Here is a 22,887-nt window from a genome sequence, read left to right as displayed (position 1 = left end):
AGCTTTCACATTGTAAACAAACGTCCTTTTTATAGTGTTTTCAGTGCCAGGTTTGTTTTTTGTTTTATTTTGGTTTTGTTTGTTTGTTTGTTTGTTTGCTTTTTGGGTTTATTTTTACATTTTTGTGCCTTTTGTCAGTAAGTTTGCTACTTAAACGGTCCCAAGTGTAAGTGCTGAAGTTCCTAAATGCAAGAAGGCTGTGATGTGCCTTAGAGAAAACACTTGTTAAATAAGCTTCATTCAGGCACGAGTAAAAGTGCTGTTGGCCATAAATTCAATCTTAATGAATCAACAAGATGTGTTAAATAGGCATCTTTAAACAGAAACACATAAAACAAGGGTATGTATTCATCAGTTGATGAAAATGTGACCAAGAGCTTGTAAGAACCTCGTCATGTACGTCATGTAGGAGCAAGTGTTCAGTGTTCACCAATCCAATGTTAGCAATGACTTTAGAGTGCATACCCTGGATCATTTGTAATACAACAGAAATACAAAATTTAACAACGCAAGTCCTTGTTCACAAGGAAATTAAAATGTCAAGTGCACACTCTGTAAAACATTAAAATACAAACTGACAATTGCTAGAATGGAAATACATCAGAAAGTGTCACTATAGATCAGTATCTTTCCTTTTCCTGTTATGTAAAAAAGATAACAGCATGTCACTACACATGAATATTACATACAAATTACCACTCTCTTTGGCTGTGATCAGGTAATACTAAAAATCGCCTGCCTTATGAACTCTATGTCTATGTCTTTCAGGTAAATCTATATGTGCTCATCATCTCTAGAGGTTGAGTCTCCAAAAGCATCTATCTCTATGTTGTCCCAGATGGAAACTATTTCCCATGAGTATTTAAACTTCAAGCCTTGATTGTATCTAAAGAATAGGTCAGAATCTTGAGACACAGAAATGCTCACCCTTCAAGATTCTCTTTTTTTATAACCACCACACACTCACCCCCACTCCTCCCACCCCTGCTCAAAAGCAGGGAAGGAAATAATACAGTTAATAATAGTTTATTGGTATAATAAGTGACTTACTTTTTCTTAAGGAAAAAAAAAAAAAAACAAAACACTACTTTTACTGTTCTCTTTGACCTTAAGAAGGCCCAGCATTCAACTTTTTGTCCCTCCCTGAGTATTTTAGACCATAGGTAAATGAGGAGTGGAGGTGGAAGGACAAAGACTAGAGAGAAAGCAATGGGGGAAAAGGAAAGATTTGAAAGCCACACTAAGAAACTTGGATCTTATCCAAATGGCAAAGCCGAGCCTCGGAGGAATTTTAAGAGACAGACATTTCTGATAGCAACATTGATATGTGCAATAGACCATGTGAACAGAAAACGATGACAAATTAGAGGTTACTGCAGTACCCCAGGAATACTTACGATGTTTTATTAAACTAAGCCACAGAGAGGACTAAAAGAAATGCTTAAGATATATTTAGGAAGTGGGAAGAACTGCCCTGGGAAAACACTAAAATGTAGGAACAGAAGAGGAAGAAAGAGAATCCACATGAACAAATAACGACTTCTCTCTTAGATTCTGGATGAGTAAAGTCTAGGCCTACAATAGTCATTAAAGATGTTTGGATATTTAATTTTCATATCATTTTTTAGCTTAGACATGCCAAGCCACACACTCACTCTACCCTAAACTCTACTGAGGTTAATACACCAACACCTTAACATTGTGTTTTTTCTGGTTCCAAATATTATCTTAAACAACATTACATATAATAACATGTGGGTAAACCTGTAATACTGACATGATGAACAATGTGAATTCACTAGAAAAATAACTCAATGAGTCAGAAATAGAAACAAGAATGAACAAGTAAGTTCAACCCAGCATGAAAGAAAAATCCAGTAATCAGCAAGGCATTACTCTAGCTGCATTTTCTCTCACAATCCTGAAAAATCAAGCACATGAAAGAGGACTTGAAGAGATGAGTCCATACAAATCTTCTTTACACAAAAACATCATCTTAATTTAAATAACAATGGGGAATTCACATCAGAATTGAAATGTGAGCTGGAGGCAATGCATAAAGAAAATGTTTTATCATTGTATTTGCACCTCCTAGCTTACTTAAATAAAATACCTTTCAAAAACATGTTAAGACATCAATGTCTTCAAAAGAAGTTAAATTAACTTCTAGGTACTTACTATTCATTCCACACACTAACTTCACAGCAATATTAAGTACTAACTCTGATCTTTCCTTTACAAGCTTTACTCCTTAAGTATTATAATTCATATAATTCAAAACTGTTAGCACTGACACCAGCTTCATGTTGACAGGACACAGAATAAAGATGGAAGTATAATCACTAGGGTTTGTCATATCTAAAGCTGGAAGGGCTAACTGAAAAGGAAGTCATGGCAAGTGGTTTGCAATTGCAGTTGCTCTTCAACCCTGCTTTCTCAAAGTAGTGTCCCCTGTTGTAATCACATGCAAAGAAAAAAGAACCCGAGTTCTCCTTTCCTTGCCATATCGGAAGCAATGACCAAAAACTCAGAGAGATTACTTACATATGAGAGGTCTCTCCATTGCTGCACAATGTGAAGTTCTAAAATTGCATACTTATAGAATCAACCTACTGATCTACAGTCAGGGAACTATAGAGAAAAGTATCTTATTACATCAAATCAAATTGTTGTCCAATTTCAACACAGCATTTCCTTACTAAAGACTTAGGTATATATTTCCAAGTGTCTTGAAAAAGTGAAAGACACTATAGCATTTAACTCAGAGAGACTTAGGCCAGGCTTCCTAATATTTTGGAATCATGTCTATAATTGGTAACAAGAGTGTCTTTTTATTATTATTATTTTATTGGACAGGTAGAGTTTACAGACAGTGAGAGAGAGAGACAGAGAGAAAGGTCTTCCTGCCGTTGGTTCACCCCTGAAATGGTTGCCATGGCCGGCGCGCTGCGCCGATCCGAGGCCAGGAGCCAGGTGCTTCCTCCTGGTCTTCCACGCGGGTGCAGGGCCCAAGCACTTGGGCCATCCTCCACTGCACTCCCGGGCCACAGCAGAGAGCTGGACTGGAAGAGGAGCAACCAGGACTAGAACCGGCGCCCATATGCAATGCAGGCACTGCAGGTGGAGGATTAACCTAGTGTGCCATGGCGCCGGCCCCAGAATGTCTTAAATATATATAGATATATATACATATTTATACATATATATAATATATATGTATATATATCTCCAATCTTCTCAACAGTTGATCTTATAACCATTCAATCCATCAATGTTTAATTATTTACTGAGAAAAATCAAGCCATGAGTGAGACTAAAAAGCAATAGGCCCCTGCCTTTTTGGGAGACTGCACTGTCATGAAAAGTTACAGGGTTGAAAAGGGAAAATCGCATCATGCTATGAGAAACCCACACTGCCAAAGGAAGGAATGTGTGTCTCTTTATGTACCCACCTTCCTCCATGGCCCAGGGTCCCCCATGAGTGATCTGGGCACCCCAGGGTGTCTGTCCACAAGAGCTTTTAGGGTGAGTGTGAAGTCAAAATATTTTAATCCTAATACTAAGATGCTTTTTGCCTTTTTCACTCCCATTTCCCTACCAGTATAGGAGTCAATTTTTGCTTAGGCTACTTAATGTGTGATTGCAGGAGTGTATATGAGCATGCAACTGCCTCCTAGCAAACTAAACGTTAAAGCACTTTTTAAGAATTATAAAACAGCCGGCACCGTGGCTCAACAGGCTAATCCTCCGCCTAGCGGCGCCGGCACACCGGGCTCTTGTCCCGGCGGAGCGCCAGATTCCGTCCCAGTTGCCCCTCTTCCAGGCCAGCTCTCTGCTGTGGCCAGGGAGTGCAGTGGAGGATGGCCCAAGCCCTTGGGCCCTGCACCCCATGGGAGACCAGGAGAAGCACCTGGCTCCTGCCATCAGATCAGCGCGGTGCACCAGCCGCAGCGGCCATTGGAGGGTGAACCAACGGCAAAAGGAAGACCTTTCTCTCTGTCTCTCTCTCTCACTGTCCACTCTGACTGCCCAAAAAATATATATATATATATAGATATATCAATTCTACTCTTCTAATAATTTTGGCTTTGGAAAATATAATAATTTTTCATAAACTATTTTAATGTTTATCGTTGCTATTTCTAAATAAATTAACAAAAAAATAGCTGCCTTCCTTAGCTTCAGTTGCTCATAAGGTAACTGCTGACAGATACAAGCCACACAAACAAAAGCTTTCTGGCACCTTCAATGGTCTTCACAGCTCTAAGGGAATCTGGACACCAATGGCGGAAGACACAGCTGGTACTCAGTGAGTATTTGTCAACTGCTTTGAATGATGAAGGAAAGCCGTAATGTCTCTTTCAACACTATTCCATGGTCCTAGGAAGAGCCTTGCTTTCATAGCTGGACATTCAAGAGCTTTTCACAAGAATACTGTACTGTGGGAAAAACTAGTTCATTATTAGATTTATTATTTTCTAGAATACATCAGCTTTTTAAAAAAATATGTTAGGATCAATGTTAATATTATTTGCTGTTGAAAAAGTATGAAAAAGCAAAACAAAATACTAAATACTGTGTTTGCTCAACGCTGATTCCTAAAATCACCCACCCATTATCCTTGTTTAAATTAAGTCAGTTAATGTTTCTTTAGGTCTATGATATTCTACATCAGAAACCAAATTTCAAGGTGCTTAGGTGATAAAATCATATCATATATTCCTTGAAGAAACCGAGGTCTGTAATCAAAATAAGGTAATACTCTCTATTTTGCAAACAGAACTCATTTTGTTAAAATTAAAAAGTACAAAAAAAAAAAACAGGAACAGAGATTTTTAAAAAAATAACTTTGATTTTTTTGCATGAAACCTCACCTAAGTTCCTGATTGACCTATTAGTGAGTAAAGGCAAGTGTAACAAAGTCTTTATAAGACTGCATAAAAGAGAGCCAGACTGTACAATCATTCTTATGGATGGCATCAAAGATACATTCTTGAGTATAGCTCCGTGGTCTCCCTAAAGGCCAGAAGGAAAACCCCTGGTTGACCATAAAAGGGCCGCCTGCATGTTCTCAGTGGAAAGTATACAGGAGCTTATTTACACAAGTATAAATACATGCCATTCCTTTGTGCTCACAGGCACTGCTGAAAACTGGCCTAGAAGAGGGTCCAAATGCTCAATGCAAACAGGATTCAAAAAGTCTATGACATTTTTCCAACTCCTAATGTACTTTATTTTTCTAGGTTATCATCTTTCCTAAAAAAACTATACAAAGTATAGAAACACTATAAGTTAACAGGTGGCAGCTTTAGACATACTTGGAAACAGGCCTCTAAGATTCAACAGGAGGACAGAAAATGCATTTCCCATAAATAGACACTTTTTTTAGTAACATTACAGCTGTGTGAAAATTGAGGAATAAAGAGGAATGTACTTGTGGTCAATACCAATGCCTTATCCACTTACATTTCTTAGTAACACAGAAAGCTCAATTTTGAGAAAGTGTCTAAAAAACAGTAAATGCACAAATCACCATGATCTACAATAGCAAAAAAAAAAAAAATTGTACTAACAATAAATTAAAGGAACTGCATAATTGAGGTGCATATTACTTGGCATATGTGTATAATGCAGGCATATATGAAGTGGCATCTGATTGTGCATTTGTGTCTCTCTCTATATATATATATATACACACACACACATATGTGTGTGTACATGTGAATGAGTATGTAAATAAATTTGAGGCTATTTTAAAATGCTCATAAAAAACAGTATTAAAAATAAGTTTATTCCATTGCAAACAATTTTTGAATTCTGTGATAGTTTTTTCATAACACACATTTTCCAGATTATCACACTCAGCTGGAGTGTTTGGTTTAAAGTCTTAACCCAAGGTTACAATTAACATTAGTAGTCATCTAATTTGATTATCTCTCCAGTGAGTGAATTCACTCCAACACATCTGTGCTTGCTGGCCTCACAGTCCAGGAATCAATCTAAGCAATAATGCTGAAAAGTTCTATCCACGTCTATTTAAGGTTAACGCCCACTAATGAGTAAGAGAAAATTATGGTCTGGCCCAACCCCTCGTGTCAGATGTACCAATACAAGGATCAACAGTGACAAAATTCAGGTTTGATCAGGAATTAATGCCCATAAAGCAGCTCATCTCATCTTGGAAAAGCGATGTTAAAGTGGTTTTACTGATACCAATCTCATAATGCCCACTATAACCTCCCATAGCCCTTCCTCATAAGTCTGTTTTGTTAAGTCCTTGTTACTCAGAGTGTGGTCCCCCAACCTGCAGTGCCGCATCACATCAGCTTTTAAAAAACGCAGCATCTCTGGTCCCACCCCAAGCCTAGCAAAGCAGAATCTGAATTTGTTTTCAACTTTTATTTAATAAATATAAATTTCCAAAGTACAACTTTTGAATTATAGCGGCTTTTTCCCCCATAACCTCCCTCCCACCCGCAACCATCGCATCTCCCACCCCCTCTCCCATCCCATTCTTCATCAAGATTCATTTTCAATTATCTTTATATACAGAAGATCAACTTAGTGTATACTAAATAAAGATTTCAACAGACTGCACCCACACAGGCACACAGAGTATAGAGTACTGTTTGAGTAGTAGTTTTACCATTAATTCACATAGTACAACACATTATGGACAGAGATCCTACATGGGGAGTAGGTGCACAAATGGACATTCAAATCTGACAAGTACTGATCTAACTAAATGCACACAGATTCATCTGTAATGTTCATCTACAGGGGGCAGGAGTTACATATGAGGTGAACCTCTTTCCTTTTTAGTTAGTTTCCAGTATTTCATTATGGTGATGAAAAGCTAACAATCGGAGCAGGAATAAACCACATGGTATTTAAGAACACTCCTGGATTGTCTACATGTAAGAAATGGAACTGAAAACAGCAAGTCTACTTAGCACCTATTCAAACTGGAGCTTGAGTTCCAGCAAATTACAGTGGATATTTGAGGTATATAATACGATGATTTAAGGGCATGTGCCCTGAAACCAGACTGTAGTTACTGGAACTCCAACTCAGCCGCTTGACTTGGCCAAGTGGCTTATATCCTCCTTATAATGGAATATTATCAATTTTGCTCAAAAATAAATGATTATAGGTAGTATGTATATATATATACACACATAGTGTACGTAAGCACTCAACAGGTATAAGGTATATTTATTCTTAAATGGAAATCCTTATTCTGATATAACCTGCCTCTGTTTTTAAAAAGTCAGCTAAGCAGCTGGTCATATTCTCCCAAATAAGTACCATATCTACTTCCTTCTTGTCTAGTGATCTATCCATATGACTGATCACTAATCATGATTAAAAATGAACAATAAAATCCATCAAAAATTGTATCTCTTATAGAATTCCACTGTCACAATCAATTACTGTGTCCAAATGTTACCAAGTTAGGACAATTCATGAGGAACCTGAGGACATGTAGACAAAAACATCAGGCCAAAGACAAAGATGCCTATCAAGACCCACACATGGCAGATTCAGGCTTGCCCTTTATAATCCACTCTGAATTCCCAACGTCTGGCATGTCTGCAAATTCCAACAGCTCTAATTTAGAAAGTATCTAAAACCTGACCACTTATCTCTCTTATTCCAGTCTCTGTCACCATCCTGACACTCCTTTGTACCACTAAGTGTACTGTTTACCCAGTAGAAACAATAATCCCTATATAAAATCCATCAGTCACCACCTATCCCTTCCTGGAGCACTATCCTCCTCGCTGTTCTTCAATTGTGCCAGTTACTCTCCTACCCCAGCTCATTTGCCTCTCCTATTGGCTCTCTCTATAAAGGCCTTCTTATCTTATCTATTGCCAAGTCACTTCTTGTAGGTTCTATGTGACCTATTTCAACTGCAACAACATTGTCTACGCCCACCCTTCCTAACCCATAGCACTGATCATTTGCCATCATACTTCATACATTTACGCTGTTTGTCATCTTTCTACTCTACAAGACTATCTCTACCTTAGAAAATACCAGTACATGAAATCTAAGGTAGCAACATGCTTTCTCCTAGACAAAAATCTCAAAAATTTAAAAGGACAAAAAAACCCTTCCATTTTATAGATGCTAAACAACTACTCTTTTCCCAAAGATGAATTTAAAAACCCTGATCAACATATAAGTCTATTAGTTAAAGTGATCACTTTCTGAGCTAACGAGGCTCCTGGCCCCTTGATATGACAGCTGAGCTCAGGAAGTGGATGCGATGACCTTGTACAAATGAAACTGCAGGGGCGATCGACAGAGCAATTACTCATTTGGTCAGGATGCTGCCTAACAACTCATCATCTTGCAAAAAGAACCTTGGGAATTTTAATGACCATACAGGCTCAGCAGTTCAGTTCCAAATCTCATCTGGAAAATATCCAGTCCCATCCTACTCTCTCTCTCTAGTCTGCTATTCACTGAAGAGCTCAATCTCACTCCTGAATCATCTCACTCGTTATCAGAATGATCACATCTTAACCAAATCAACCACAAAAAACTGAGAAATTAGAATTCATATTCTGTCTTCTCTCCATACTGTTTGGTAATACTAATCACTCCAGTGTTTAGACTTGATATTTTCTCTGCAAGGCATATAGCATTTATTATATTTATGATAAAGTGGATAAGAGCAGGTTATATTCTACATATTAAAAAAGTCTAGGGAATATGCAAAAAAGGTGTTGAGAATTCTGCAGAACAAGTATTTATTAATATTTTCATGCCTGACAGAGAAACTAAAATGGTTTTTAAAAAATTAAGAAATGTAAGGTAAAATATTTCCTAATCTTCCACTTAGAATATGGAATATGTAATCAGATTGAGGCAAAAATAACAACTCTGATTTCATCGCATGTGGTAAAAAAACTAACCAGATGTGCAAGATTAATAAATCAGAATAAGAGAGCAACCCACTTTAAAGGATACAATATCTACCAAAACAATTTCATTTACTTATCAATGAAAATTATAATCATGAATATTTTAGCCAAGTTATTACTGTTGGGTATGAAAAAAGTCTCCATATCTCATTTTCACATAATGAGCATGGCATCAGAAATTACTGTTTTAAAATAATCCCTTTTCCCAATTTACCAAGGTTACTGAAGGGAGAACTAGTGCCTTCTCTCAATAGTTCCCACCTTGAGATTTATAAAGAGTTTTGATAGTCTTTATTTCTCCTCAAGTGCACGAGAACTCAAAGGCACGACATGAAGGGGCAGACAGAACCCACAAGAGCTAGACTGGTGCTCTAGCCCCGCTGCCAACAACATACATGACTAAGAAAATGACTTCACCACTTATAAAATGACCTCACCACCCAAGAAGGGGAGGGCTAGACAAGATGATATCTAAATCACTCCCAGTTCTTGTTTTTCTATTTTTAAGGACCCTCTCACCCCTGAAAATGTCCAGAATGAAAGCAATCAAAAGACACCTCCACATTTACTCAAGAAGGTTTAAAAAGAACTGTTAATGGGACTCAGGAAAGAAGGTACGGGATCATAAAAATCTCCCTTTCACTGTGCAAAGGACTCAGAGATAGGCATCGCTCTTGTAGGGTGGACAAGGAGTGCCAATGAGCAGACATTACAGATCTTAGATAACAAGAGGCACAGAGGTCAGTTATGGACAAGAGATCGCTCTCTGATCTCAGGATTCCAGCCACTAGGAAGCAAATGGGATAAAAGAGCACAGGGAGAAAGATTCGGACAGCAGCCAAGCCCCCTAAGTAGCCTTCTCTTGGTAAGGAACTGTCCGTATGCACCAGGGGCAGCCACACCACAGCTCGTGCACAGGGCTGCTTTGGCACTTATTCCCCTACTCAAAACTTTCTTTTTTTTTTTTTTTTTTTTTGACAGGCAGAGTGGACAGTGAGAGAGAGAGACAGAGAGAAAGGTCTTCCTTTGCTGTTGGTTCACCCTCCAATGGCTGCTGCAGCCGGTGCACCGCGCTGATCCGAAGCCAGGAGCCAGGTGCTTCTCCTGGTCTCCCACGCGGGTGCAGGGCCCAAGCACTTGGGCCATCCTCCACTGCACTCCCGGGCCATAGCAGAGAGCTGGCCTGGAAGAGGAGCAACCGGGACAGAATCCGGCACCCCGACCGGGACTAGAACCTGGTGTGCCGGCACCGCAGGCGAGGATTACCATAGTGAGCCGTGGCGCCGGCCAAAACTTTCTTTTACTTTAAAATTCTCCCTCTCGTGTGGCCTAGTGCATGCACTTTGTTTTTCCTTTGTGAAACAGAGAAAGAGTGAGAGAGAGAGTGTGTGTGTGTGTGTGTGTGTGTGTGCAGAGATCTCCCATCCACTTGTTCACTGCCCAAATGCCCAGAGTGGCCAAAGGTGGGCCAGGATGAAGTCAGGAGCCTGGAATTCCATCCCTGACTCCCTTGAGGATGACAAGGACACAAGGACTTGAGCCATCATCTGCTGCCTCCCAGGGTGCACATCAGCAGGAAGCTGGAATTGGGAGTGGAGGCCGTGCTCTCCACCAGGCAGACTCATATGGGATGCAGGCGTCCCTAGTGGCAGGGGAACCTCTGTGTCAAACGCCCACCCTTATTGCTCATCTCTTCACTTACGTGTCAACAAATTAAGTAGGGGTAACAGCCACAGTAACTGCCTTAGTTTAGGGACAACTGCAGTCACAGACATACTACACAAGGTCATCACTGCTGCCAGCCTCTTGCTTTTCTCCATGCCCCTGGTAAAATGAAATCTTTAGTTCTGTCCTTTGTTCTAGGCCCTGTCTAGTGCACTTGGGCCTCATTCCTTTGTAATCATAACCTCTACTCTACCACCAATGGCTCTACTCCCAACCTGTGTGTACTGATGGTCCTCTTCCCCACTTAATGCTGTATAATTGTTCAAACCTGGTAAATGCCACTCTTAGGATTATTGGTTACTATCCTCACTCTGTCTTTTATGACCTTGTCTAAATATGATCAGAGTCGGCAAACTTGGAAGGCTTCCATATCCTTGGCAACTCATGACGACAGCCTAGGATGGTTACTGGCGCCATAAACTAGAGTGTCAATTTGTTGGGTCAACAACAGGAGCCACTGTGCACTTGCTCCTCATGTGGGATCTCTGTCCTTAATGTGCTGTACATTGTGATTTAATGCTATAACTAGTACTCAAACAGTATGTTTCACTTTGTGTTTCTATGTGGGTGCAAACTGTTGAAATCTTTATACTAAATTGATCTTCTGTATATAAAGAGAATTGAAAATGAATCTTGATGCAAATGGAAGGGGAGAGGGAGCGGGAGAGGGGAGGGTTGCGGGTGGGAGGGAAGTTATGGGAGGGGGAAGCCATTGTAATCCATAAGCTGTACACTGGAAATTTATATTCATTAAATAAGTTAAAAAAAAATGAAATCTTTAGTTCAGTTTGTTGTCATAAATACAAACTGTAGTGTTTCTGCCCTCCAGCCAAAAAAAAAAAAAAATCCATTAGGAAAGAATTTTCTATATGCTTCATAGCTAGAGTATTTACCCTTGATTTTCTACAAGGTAGCCACAAAATAGACACGCGGGTGATGTCCATGTCTGTGGAACTAGCCCTTGCTTGATTTCAATAAGGGGCAGATGCTGGTGTGTCTGATGGACACACTCTACTTAGAAAGGCAAGTGAGTTTACCACGTCTCAATCTACTAGTTTTAATGACTGTGAGTAGTGGGAGTCTTCAGTCAACAGGGACCTGAATGGGATGCTATCTGCAAAGGCGGATTTGTTTCTTTCATGGTTTATATCTCACACACTTATCTATAAACAAAGCATATGGTGTGCAAACTAAAGGCATGGTACAGATGTTTCCAAAAAGTGCAGCAATACACACACACACACATTTTTTTTTTTCTTTCTTGAGCTTTAAGGCTTAAGAGCAGGATGTAGAATGCAGAAACAATACACTAAGCTTTAAAAAAAAAAAAAAAAAAAAAAAAAAAGGCCAAGAAGAAAATCCCATACGGTGCCAAATGTTGGCAGCTATCTTCTGTCTTCCCAGACAAAACTCTTAGGTCTTGTGAAAACATTTTGTATTAAGTGCCAAAAACAACATAGATAATTGTTGTGATGGCTCTCCTGTTCTGACTGCTTCAACCGGCTTATTGCTTTGACTGTATCCACATCTAGCCTCAGGGGTAGAATCAAGAGCCAACTTTAAATCCTAACCCTGAAGGCCCACCTTTAGGAATGCCATCGCCTAAGTTTCTAAAACCAACTCTTGCCTTTTAGATGTCTCCTGTTACAACAGGGGAAAAAAGCTATTTGTGTGAGTGCTCACCTCAATCCTCTGTTTAAGCTAGATTTTAAAAATCTGCACAGTTTTGTTTGATAATATGGCATAGGATGAGTTTACTACAGAAAATTTAGGAAATACTAAATATATTTTAGGAATGAAAATATGAACATCCTGTTTGCCTAGTTTAAATATTAGTGTCTGTTTAAATATTAAACAGTTTAAATATTAGTATCTCTTATTCTAGTCCTTTGAAATACATAAGAATAAGTAATTACAGAGGCATACATAAAAATATTTTAAAATACTATTTTCAACATTCAAGTGTGAGCATGCTTCTGTGGGGAGACAGCTTTGTGATCATGACCATGTACCCTGTGAGGAATGACAGCTCCGTAAAATTCACAGCATTTCTCATGGGAGGCTTCCTGCTCTCCTGGCCAGCCACAGGACCAGCACTAAACTCACGGAAGGCATGTGTGGCTGAAACATGAGAAAGGTGAGAACGGATGACAGTGGAGAAGAGTAGCAGTCCCCCAACCCACCTCAACACATCCCATTCTGGGGTGACTTCTTCAAGCAGACAGACAGAACGTCTTTTTGTTAAGAACCAAAAAGAGAGAAACTTTCTCCATATATGGTCTCTCCTCATATTGAGAAGCTTTTGAAAGATTCATGAGTACTCTCTAAATATGAAACCATGTACATGTGTGTACAATACAGAAAATTAGCCATTAAATTTGAATAATGGAGAAAAATTAAAAGGCATTTGTTACCATCTGCCTAAGAGTGTGAGCTCATTAATTAACATGCAAATTAATGGGGAAAGAATCTAATGCTCACTTTTTTTCCTTACAGAGCATTAATACCATTCCAATTGGTCATTAGGGAGTAAAATCACACGTGCACATGCGCACATGCATGTATACATGCATGCACACACACACACAGTCTGGGCTGCAATGTTTCTTTATAACAAAGTGGCCTCAGGAAATTATTAATGAGGGGTTAGGAGGTTACACAACAGCTCAGCCCAGAAGAATGTCTGTGCGAAGAGAGAACTACCTATTCAGAAGGGAGGAGTGCTGTGTGGGGAACACTGGCAGTGGGAGAAGGAATTCCTTCCTGGCAGAGACATTTTCTATACCGTGCGGGGGCCAAGACAAAATGAGTCACAACGCTTCCCATTTCCATACTCTGGACGGCTAGAATGACCTTTGACTCTCTATGGGAATCAAGGGTGGCACAGGGCAGAAACAGATCTGCTTCTCTGGGCCCCTTCCCCACCCACCGTGTGAGGACCTTGTAAGATGATGCAGGGTCAGGCCTGGCAGAAGCCATGAAGAACTGGATGGCATATTATTTCTAACATCCAGCTTTGCCTCGAGGAGCAGAAGTGAGGATACCAGAAAACAAAAGGAGCTTTACTCAGGATACACAAGCAGCAGCAGGCCCGGCCAGCACCAGCATTGCTGGCAGCCTCTTCTTCTGCTATGTATGCCATTGGAGAACACAAATGCTTTAAAGAGCCTTGTGAAGGGTCCAGAACGGAGCCCCCTAAAATACACCAAGCTGGAATTAGGATTATTTTGAGTTGAAGCATCTGACAATCAACACATGTAGGAAAAGCTGTTCTTTACTAACCGGCCTGAGAGTAAAGCATAAATTTCCCTTTGTGATGGGGGCATAATTTATCCCTTTTCCCCCCCGTACCAAGAAACAGAAAGCAACCCTCATCACCAGAGATGGAGGTGTGGCACCAAGATGCATCTGTAGAGACAGACCTTACTAAAATGTCCCTTAACAGACATGAGCTTCCCCCATATCCTTCCTGGTCATTTTCTCAAAATGTATTGGCCCTAGAATCCCACACTACCTTTCCTTTGACAGGTCACTTCTCCACAATGTATCACCCTTTGTTAGAATGGTATATAAAATCCTGAGTTTAACTACTTCACTTCCTTTCTATGACACCCCTGTATGTGTAAAATTTAAAATATTAATAAAATGTGTATGCCTTTTCTCCTATTAATCTATTTTTTATTAATTTGCCAGCCCTATGTACTCAACCTAGGAAGTTAAAGTAATTTTATTTCCTTGCCTACAGTTTAATAAGCATTTTGAAAAGTGTTCAATTGTAAAAAATCCATTTATACTCATAAATACATAGATCTCCAAAATGTTTATAATTGTTGAACCACTAAATGACTATAAATTTATGAAATAAAAAATGAAGACAAGAATTGGCAAAAATTCACAATTAAGATGCCAACTGATTGGATCACTGGATATGGAACTGCCCTGGAATCAAAGGACACCCAGGTCAGAGCCACAGATCTTGCTGGCTCTAAGCTGAAAAGCCCTTCACTCTTCCCAGCTTCCAAAGTGACCACCGCTGCTGAGGGGACAGCCAAGTAGGGTCAGTAACACTGCAGGCAGAACTGTAAATTTCCTGTTAGAGATGCCACCTGCCTTTACCTGGCCAGCTCTCCTCCCAGGCCAGCTAGGTAATGGAAGTCAACAGAGTGCCTTCCCAAAGAGGTTCACAGTTCCCTTAGAATGTACCCTACGTGAAGAGATAGATAGGTCTGGGCCTCACAATTTACAAGGCCTTAAAGCCCACCAGATTATCATCAGGCCCCTTCTGTAAGTTTCTATTTGCCTCAATCAGAAAACTTAGTCGTGGCTTAAATAGCACCTTTCTTAAGTCCTCTAATAATGACTCTGTCCTTTGTTCTAGACCCTGTCTAGCCCACTTGGGCCTCATTCCTTTGTAATCATAGCCTCTACTCTAACATCACTGGCTCTACTCCTGACCTGTGTGTATTGATGGTCCTCTCCCCCAATTAATGTTGTATGATTGTTCAAAATTTCTCTACAGACAAACCCCTCTACCCGCAAAAGATGAGTGGCTTTTTTCCCGGTCTTGGCTCGGATCAGCTTTAAACCACGTCCATCAAACTGTCCTCATAAGGGTCCAGAGACCCCCCTCATTTCCTCTCTTCTATGAAATCCTCTCATTACCTGGTTAATGCCACTCCTAGGATCATTGGTTGCTATTCTCACCCTGTCTTTTATACTACGGTGTCTGTTTAACTGTTTACAGCAGGTGATAATGTAACAAACCAAGGCCTTCAGCAATCTGGCAGCCAACCAAATGCTGCTACAGGGATATACTCAGCTCCACACCCAGGAGACAGCGGCTTGAGACATCACCCCATGCCAGCAAAGAGTACCTTGTCACCCCATGTCAACAGGAAGTAGCTCTAAAGACAGATCATCGTCCTTCTACCCTTCCTGGACTTTTGGGACTAATGTAATCCCATACAGCTCCTGCTTTGTAAAAAACAAAAGGGGGGAATGTTAATAAAATGGTGCAGTCTTACCTATGGTGCAATCTATACCCTGACACCATCCTAGGCCCTAGCCCCCACCGCCATTGCTGGAAGCCAGGTGGTCACATGGCCCAACCACCAGTGTCAAGCTCCACCCCCATCCTAATGGGATTCGCTGCTCCTGCTTCCCTGCCTACCCTCTGGCAAAGTTTTAAAAGGATCTGTTCCACAACAGGTGGCTCTGTCTCTGTCTCTTCCTCTCTCACTCTTACACTCTCCTTCTCCCCTTTTCCTTCTTCGCCCCTTCCCTTGTCTGTCAGGTTTCTCCCAATAAACTCTCTCCCTTAGAAAAAAAAAGATGCCAACTAATATGACATTGTAACTAATAAAATGAGCAGTTCACATTTTTATAGCTTTTAAAATTCACATATTATAGCCGGCGCCACGACTCAATAGGCTAATAATCCTCTGCCTGCGGCACCGGCACCCCAGGTTCTAGTCCCTGCTGGAGCACCAAATTCTGTTCCGGTCGCTCTTCTTCCAGTCCAGCTCTCTGCTGTGGCCTGGGAGGGCAGTGGAGGATGGCCCAAGTGCTTGGGCCCTGCATCCACATGGGAGACCAGGAGAAGCACCTGCTCCTGGCTTCAGATCAGTCCAGCGCACCGGCCATAGAAGCCATTTGGGGGGTGAACCAAAGGAAGGAAGACCTTTCTCTCTGTCTCTCACTGTCTAACTCTGCCTGTTGAAAATAAATAAATAAATAAATTCACATATTAGTTCTTTGAAATTCTAAGTGCCTCTCAAGCCCTAATCTAAGCACTACAGAAACAATGCTTTTATATTGTAAACAGGGAGGAAGGAAAGTTTCCATTTCCTTTACACCTACCTGTACTCATATTTTATCTCTTGAAGGAGAAGTTTCTAACACTTCTTCATTCATTACACAAATAACATTTGAGTATCTACTGCCTGAAAGACAAGGCTCTAGGCAGGAAGTTCAGGACACTGAAGATAAAGTAATGAAAAGGGAAAAATAAACGACCTCTAACAACAGCAGAAATCTAAGCCTTCTAGATCTTATAGGCCACTGACTTCACGTAAGATTCTCTTTCCAGAAAGTAAAAACAGCATAGGTTATTCCTAAATTTATTAAATTAGATTTCACTGTGAAGTTTCATTCCCGGTATAATCAATATAAGCAAATGTATGAAGAGAACGCACAATAGAGATGTTCTGTATTTACCAGGTTGATTGTGAAATTGCCAGCATCAATTTTTCTTTTCTACTAGCAGGGCTAGTGCTGTGGCACAATGGGTTAAGGTGCCATCTGCAGCACCAGCATCCCACATGAGCACCAGTTAAATGTCCCAGCCCTTCCACTTCTGATGCAGCTCCCTGCTGACGTGCCTGGGAAAGCAGTGGAGGATGGCCCAAGCGCTTGTGCCTCTTCACCCATGTGGGAGACCTGGAAGAAGCTCCTGGCTCCTGGCTCCTGGCTTCAGCCTTGTTCAGCTCTGGTCGTTGTAACCATTTGAGGAGTGAACCAGTGGATGGAAGCTCTCCCCTCTCTCACGCTAACTCTGACCTTCAAATAAATAAATAAATCTTTAAAAAAAAATCACTGTTAGCCATGCAGACTGTGATTAACAGATGGTAACATTTTCAATGCTTTGTTTCTTACTGAAAAATCTATGGAAAGGGCATTTTTCCACTACAAGACTGACATATGGGGCAGAAGTTTCATCAAGTTTCCTGAGTGGTTATGAGGACTGTCAGTAAAATAGTGCAGTCTTACCTGTGGTGCCATCTATGCCCTGGACGCCATCTTAGGCCCTGGCTCCTGTCATTGCACAGGAGGCTTTGGTCTTAAGCCCCATGGCCCAACCACTGGTGTCAGCTCCACCCCCTCCCTAATGGGATTCACTGCTCCCTCTTCTCTGCCCGCCCCTGGGCAAAGCTTTAACAGGAGCTGATCCTGAATGTTCCTGAATGTGTTCTTATGCCTTTTTCCTCCCTCTTACTCTCTCGCCCTTTCCCCCAGGCCCTAAGGGCTTCCCCCACCTGACAATAAACCCTCCCCCTTACCCGGATGTTTGGTGTTGTCTTGTGGTGGCCTTACAGGGACTAGGCAAGCCGTGTGCATCCCCCCGAGTCTTCTCACCTTGCATGCTGATTCAACATGGCTGAAGCCTGAGCTCACCCACTCCTCGCCCTGCAGCTAAGACACGCTTTCCATCAGGCACCAGACTCCAGGAACACTCCTTGGGCATCATGTGAGCTGCAGCCCCACCTTAAACCCTGCATCCTTTGGATCTTCAGTCAGGCCCTGCCCCAGGCACTACTCTTACCCTACACAAAGGGCTGCCCCAGCCAGGGTGGGGGAACTTCTCCCTCATGAGGTTGCCACACTTGTATCAGGGTGTGTACTCTCCCATTGCCCTTCAAAACATTCTGCTTTTCTTCTCTCTTCTATGTCTCCCAGTTGTATTTTTCTAATAGGGAAGACAAGAAGAGGAACGAAGGCTACCTGGGGGTCTCTCTGAGCCTAACCAGGGCTTTCAACTCCGCAACATAATTAGGGAGTCCCATTCCCAACAACAATTTCATGCTCAAGGTCACAATATTGAACTATCAACCACAATTCAAATGGAATTTGGTGATGCAAAGAAGGCACCCCTTCTGTGCTGAGCCAGTTTTGGTTTGTTGATACAATTCCAGCCAGAAAACAAAACAAAACAAAACAAAAAGGCATTCTTACTTTAGCCAAAAATCTGAACCTGGAAATCCGTACCCAATCTGCTTGGAAAGAGTAAAATCCTTGTTTTCTACTCAAGATTCACAGAACAAGTGGCCAAATTAAATTTTTCCTATGCCCACAACACACACTCAGTGTAAAAACTCAGTGCAATTCAAGCATAAATTTTGGAGTAAAGGAATTGCCAGTGAAGTGCCTAACTAGAGAAAAAAAATTCTTCCCCCAAGAATATTCTTTTGCTTCAAGCTTCCTTTCCCTAAATTAGCACAACCACAAACACTGGTTATATTATCCCAATAGTAGAGTAACCTGTTTTAATATGTATACTGAAATAACAAATGTTGAGTTTTTAGTATAAGACAATATAATTAGGCAAAGAGTTAAGTCTGCTAAATTTTAAAATCAAATAGGGAAAGTGTTTTTTAGAGCTCTTGCTAAATATGTGATTCTACCAATATCCTCTTTGCATTTCAACAAACAGAGGAGTCTTGAAACAGTCAACAACAAAGAATTTTAAGTCACAAAATAATGATGGCCTTAGACTAAATTACGGTTTAGCCATCACACACGGACATGTGATACCACCCAGTTCCTTAGGAAACACAGTAACTTAATTGTTGTCATTAAAACACTGTGGTATCCATCAGTATTTATGTCCCGATAGAAAATCAAACCAACATCTTTAAGGACATTTTAATCTTGAAGGACATTTTAACGACAGTGAGTGTTTTGGTACTGACTGAATTACTGACAGCCTTGAAACTAAATCTATTTCAGACAGGAACAATTCTTTCACCTAGTATATCTGTACAATGCCCATAGTCACGCACAAAAGTTGGAAATCAAATTCGGCAGCTAGAATAGCATGTAAATAGTGCAGGCTAATTCTTCACAATGCCTAAGACACTTCCTAACCGCTAAGATACTGAACACTAACCATGCAATAAACTGATCACACACTGGACTACAGAAGCCAGTGTTCTGGCTCAGCTCTCTAATAATGACCAAGGACATTTCCTTGGGATTGTTTAATAACCTGCACAGGAATTAAACACCCAGAGTTAGGCGTACAGTATTTCTCTTTAGCACCAAAGTTAGACATGAAAAGATCCGTGAAAAAATATATCTGTGATCTTTTTCAAATTCTCAGGCATAAAACATTAATTATTCTGAAAAGAATGGTACAGGAAAGCTTATTTTCTCTTCTATCTGTGTTTGAAACAATTATTTACCAAGAAAATATGTTGAATTCTATATTTTTACATGATGATGCCTAATAAAATGTATGATGTGCCAGCAAAAACCTTCAGCACAATGGTTAAATCACTAAACCCCCAAAATAAAATAACTCCTTAAGTATCTTGGATTCCATCACTCAAGTGAAAGGATTTACATAGTCAAGCTTCATTTACTCACAAGGAAGCTACTCTTGAAAAACTTCTTTCATCCTGTAAATGAGAAAGCCTCCTACTTTGCAGGAAACATCACCACATTCAGCCAGCAATTGTTCTTAGAAACCTGTACTTGACACTGAGTTATGTGATCATCTCTCCTAATGTCAAATCCAACATTCAACTTAAAGACACCCAGCAATCTGGTTACAGTCCAGATCTTTTCTAGACTGGAGTCAACTAATACAGGAACCTGGGAAAGATCAAGGATTTTAAAAAAGGCCCATTTAGAATTCATTCACATCCAAATGTTCTACGCGCCAACACATGTAACAGGCTATTTTCTATGAAACGTGTACTGCTGTATGTTTTGTATTACTTCTCACTTACATTGCTAGACAGTTTATAATAGTGTTATTATAACAAATTATTAGATGTCTTTGTCTTGTAAAAGCAAAGAAAAAAGATGTACTCCAAAAAATGCTTCTGAATTTTTATTGTTCCTAAAATTTTTCCAGATGGTAATACTTTAAAAAGACATAAAATATGTCTCACCAAATATATGTATGTCTGGTTTTCTCCATAGCGGTGAAATCCAGGTTCTCGAAGAGCATGAGTAAGATGCAAGGTATGAAAGACTGAAAATTACCCACCTTTAAATTTAAGTAGTAGCCCATGTTCACTACCAGTAATCAATATATTAACTTGCCCAGCTCAAGAACTGAGAAAATCAGAATGCAAATGACCTGAATACATTACATATAGAAGCAGAAAGCCAGTCTTCATGCAGGCTAAATGCCACTCCTTCTAATTCTGACTGAATTTTAAAATGACTATATGTGAAGACAGTTCACCATCTCCTATGGGCAGAAAGAAAATGAATGTGAAAATAGTCTGGTCTCTATGCATCCTGAACATTTGTATTGACTTAGGTTTACTGAGAAACATGGGGATAAACCTGTGCTTTCCAGGCACCAAAGTTAGGTAAACAGCAGAGAGTATGGTTTTAATATAGTTGTGATACCATAAATACTGGCATACTGAACATGTGCTTATTGCCATGAATTTTGAACTCTCTCTCCAGGGTCTGCTTCTGTTTTGTACACATGCCAGAACTAAGGACTACTGCCCATAATGTCATAGGATCAGAGCTGAGAAAATCAACTTTATTTCCAAGCAAAAAAATATTGCCTTTCAGTGACTTTTTGAAAAAAATTACTTTTTCAAGATTCTTGCCTTCTGATGATAAATGGGAGTTGTCACTCTCAAAACTGCAAAGCACACACATACAAAAGCAAAGAAAAACAAGTTAAAAATAAGAAAGTACATGAGCTATATCTTATGTTACCTGGAAAAAAAGAGGCAGGAATCACGAAAACCAAGAATAAGTTAAAGTTATTGAAAATAGACTTTTGGATAATTGAAAACGAATCTTGATGTGAATGGAATGGGAGAGGGAGCGGGAGATGGAAGGGGTACAAGTGGGAGGAAAGTTATGGGGGGGAGGAAGCCACTGTAATCCATAAACTGTACTTTGGAAATTTATATTTACTAAATAAAAGTAAAAAAAAAAAGAAAATAGACTTCTGATAGTTATATTCTTCTTTGTCTTGATTGCAATAAAACTTTATCTGAAAGTTCCCTGTTTGAAAATAATTTTCCTGGAAATGATAGCTTTTTTTCTGCTGAGGAAATAACATTCTAAGCAGTCATCATTATAATTTTGCCAACCAGGAGCTTTGCACATCAATTTTACTCAATCTAAGCAGAAAGAACAAGGCCTTCAAGTAAATTCTCTTTTAGTTCCTCAAAATGAAGCCAGACATCAGTTGCATCCTAGTTGTGAAATAAGGCATGTGACCGGTTTAGAGCTGCTCAATGACAATTTATGACACCAGATGCCTTCATGACCACAGAACAGGCTGTGTTGGGTCTAAGCTGACTGTTTTCACTTCACTTAACAGAGCTACCGTCCAGCAGAGTGCTGCTGTTAAGATTATTCAACATTTTCTCCTCTGACATTTGGAAGTCATGGGAGAGGATCGTTAGAACCCAAGGAAGAGACTGGTACGGTCTGCGTATTCTGAAGAGTTTGCAGAAGGCATCATTCCAGACTGCGAGAACCAGGGAATACCAGGGAGTACCAGTCAGGCTGGGCCTTCAACCCACGTGGGCTCTGCCCATGCAGAATGAAGGACAAAGAGGGACTCCCCTCTACACACGCAGGCACTAACTGTGCCATTTTCTCATGATTGCGGATGACTTCAAATTGCTGGCCCTGCCTCTAGCTACTCTGAGCTGCACAGTCCTCCTGATACAGCCCTTCTCTACCAAAAGCAAAAAACAAGCAAATGATTGTATATTTGTAATTTGTTAAGAAAGACTTTCCATGTTCTCAGCATAGCAAAGCAACACATACACAAAATATAACTAAGCAGTTGGAAAACTGTAGAAGGCTCTTTACATTACCCACCCACCAAAATCCTTCGATGAGACAACATCTAACATGCTCCTTGTATGTCACACAGAGACTTTCATAACTGATTAATATTTTTTCAATAGTATCCCCTCTCCCCCAAAAAAGTTGGCTTTTGATTATGCTCTCTCACAAGTTTATGCCTTCTCTTCCTTTTCTGGTGAATTCTTTATCTTTTGAATGCCAGATCACGTGGAAGCCTCATGAGAACCCTTTAGGTAGAATGTCCTTGTGTGTCTCACAAATCACAGTGATCATGAATGAAAGGAATACGAATAACCACGTTTTGTTTACCTGCTTTCAGGATGTGAGGTGGTCACTGGAACAAAAGGGCTCTGGGTGTTTACTGGACTGAGATGACTTCTTGGGCAAAGGAGTTCTGCAGGGCAGAAGGCATGGAAGCAGAAAAGCACAGATCCCTGTGGTGAGCAGAGGTCAGCTTTGTGTGATCTTCTATTAGAAAGGCTGAGTAGGCTGGAGGTCACCAAAGCAGACTCTGGTCCTTCCAAGTTTGGTGCTAAGTTCAGCACCATCACCTGGAAGGCTGTTGAAATGCAAACCCTGAGTCTCCACCCCAGCCCTAGGAGAGCAGAATCAGAATTGTAATGAGCTCCCCAGGCCGTCTTGATGT

General features: G+C 40.4%; 1 protein-coding gene across 1 annotated transcript in view; it reads right to left on the bottom strand.

The window, feature by feature from the left end:
* The window catches only part of PDGFC (platelet derived growth factor C), a 214,889-nt gene that overhangs the window by 176,224 nt on the left and 15,778 nt on the right, over positions 1–22,887 (bottom strand). The window lies entirely within an intron of this gene.

This window comes from Lepus europaeus, chromosome 8, assembly GCF_033115175.1.
Source record: "Lepus europaeus isolate LE1 chromosome 8, mLepTim1.pri, whole genome shotgun sequence".
NCBI classification, from domain to species: domain Eukaryota; kingdom Metazoa; phylum Chordata; class Mammalia; order Lagomorpha; family Leporidae; genus Lepus; species Lepus europaeus.
This window is presented reverse-complemented; position numbering and strand designations above follow the sequence as displayed.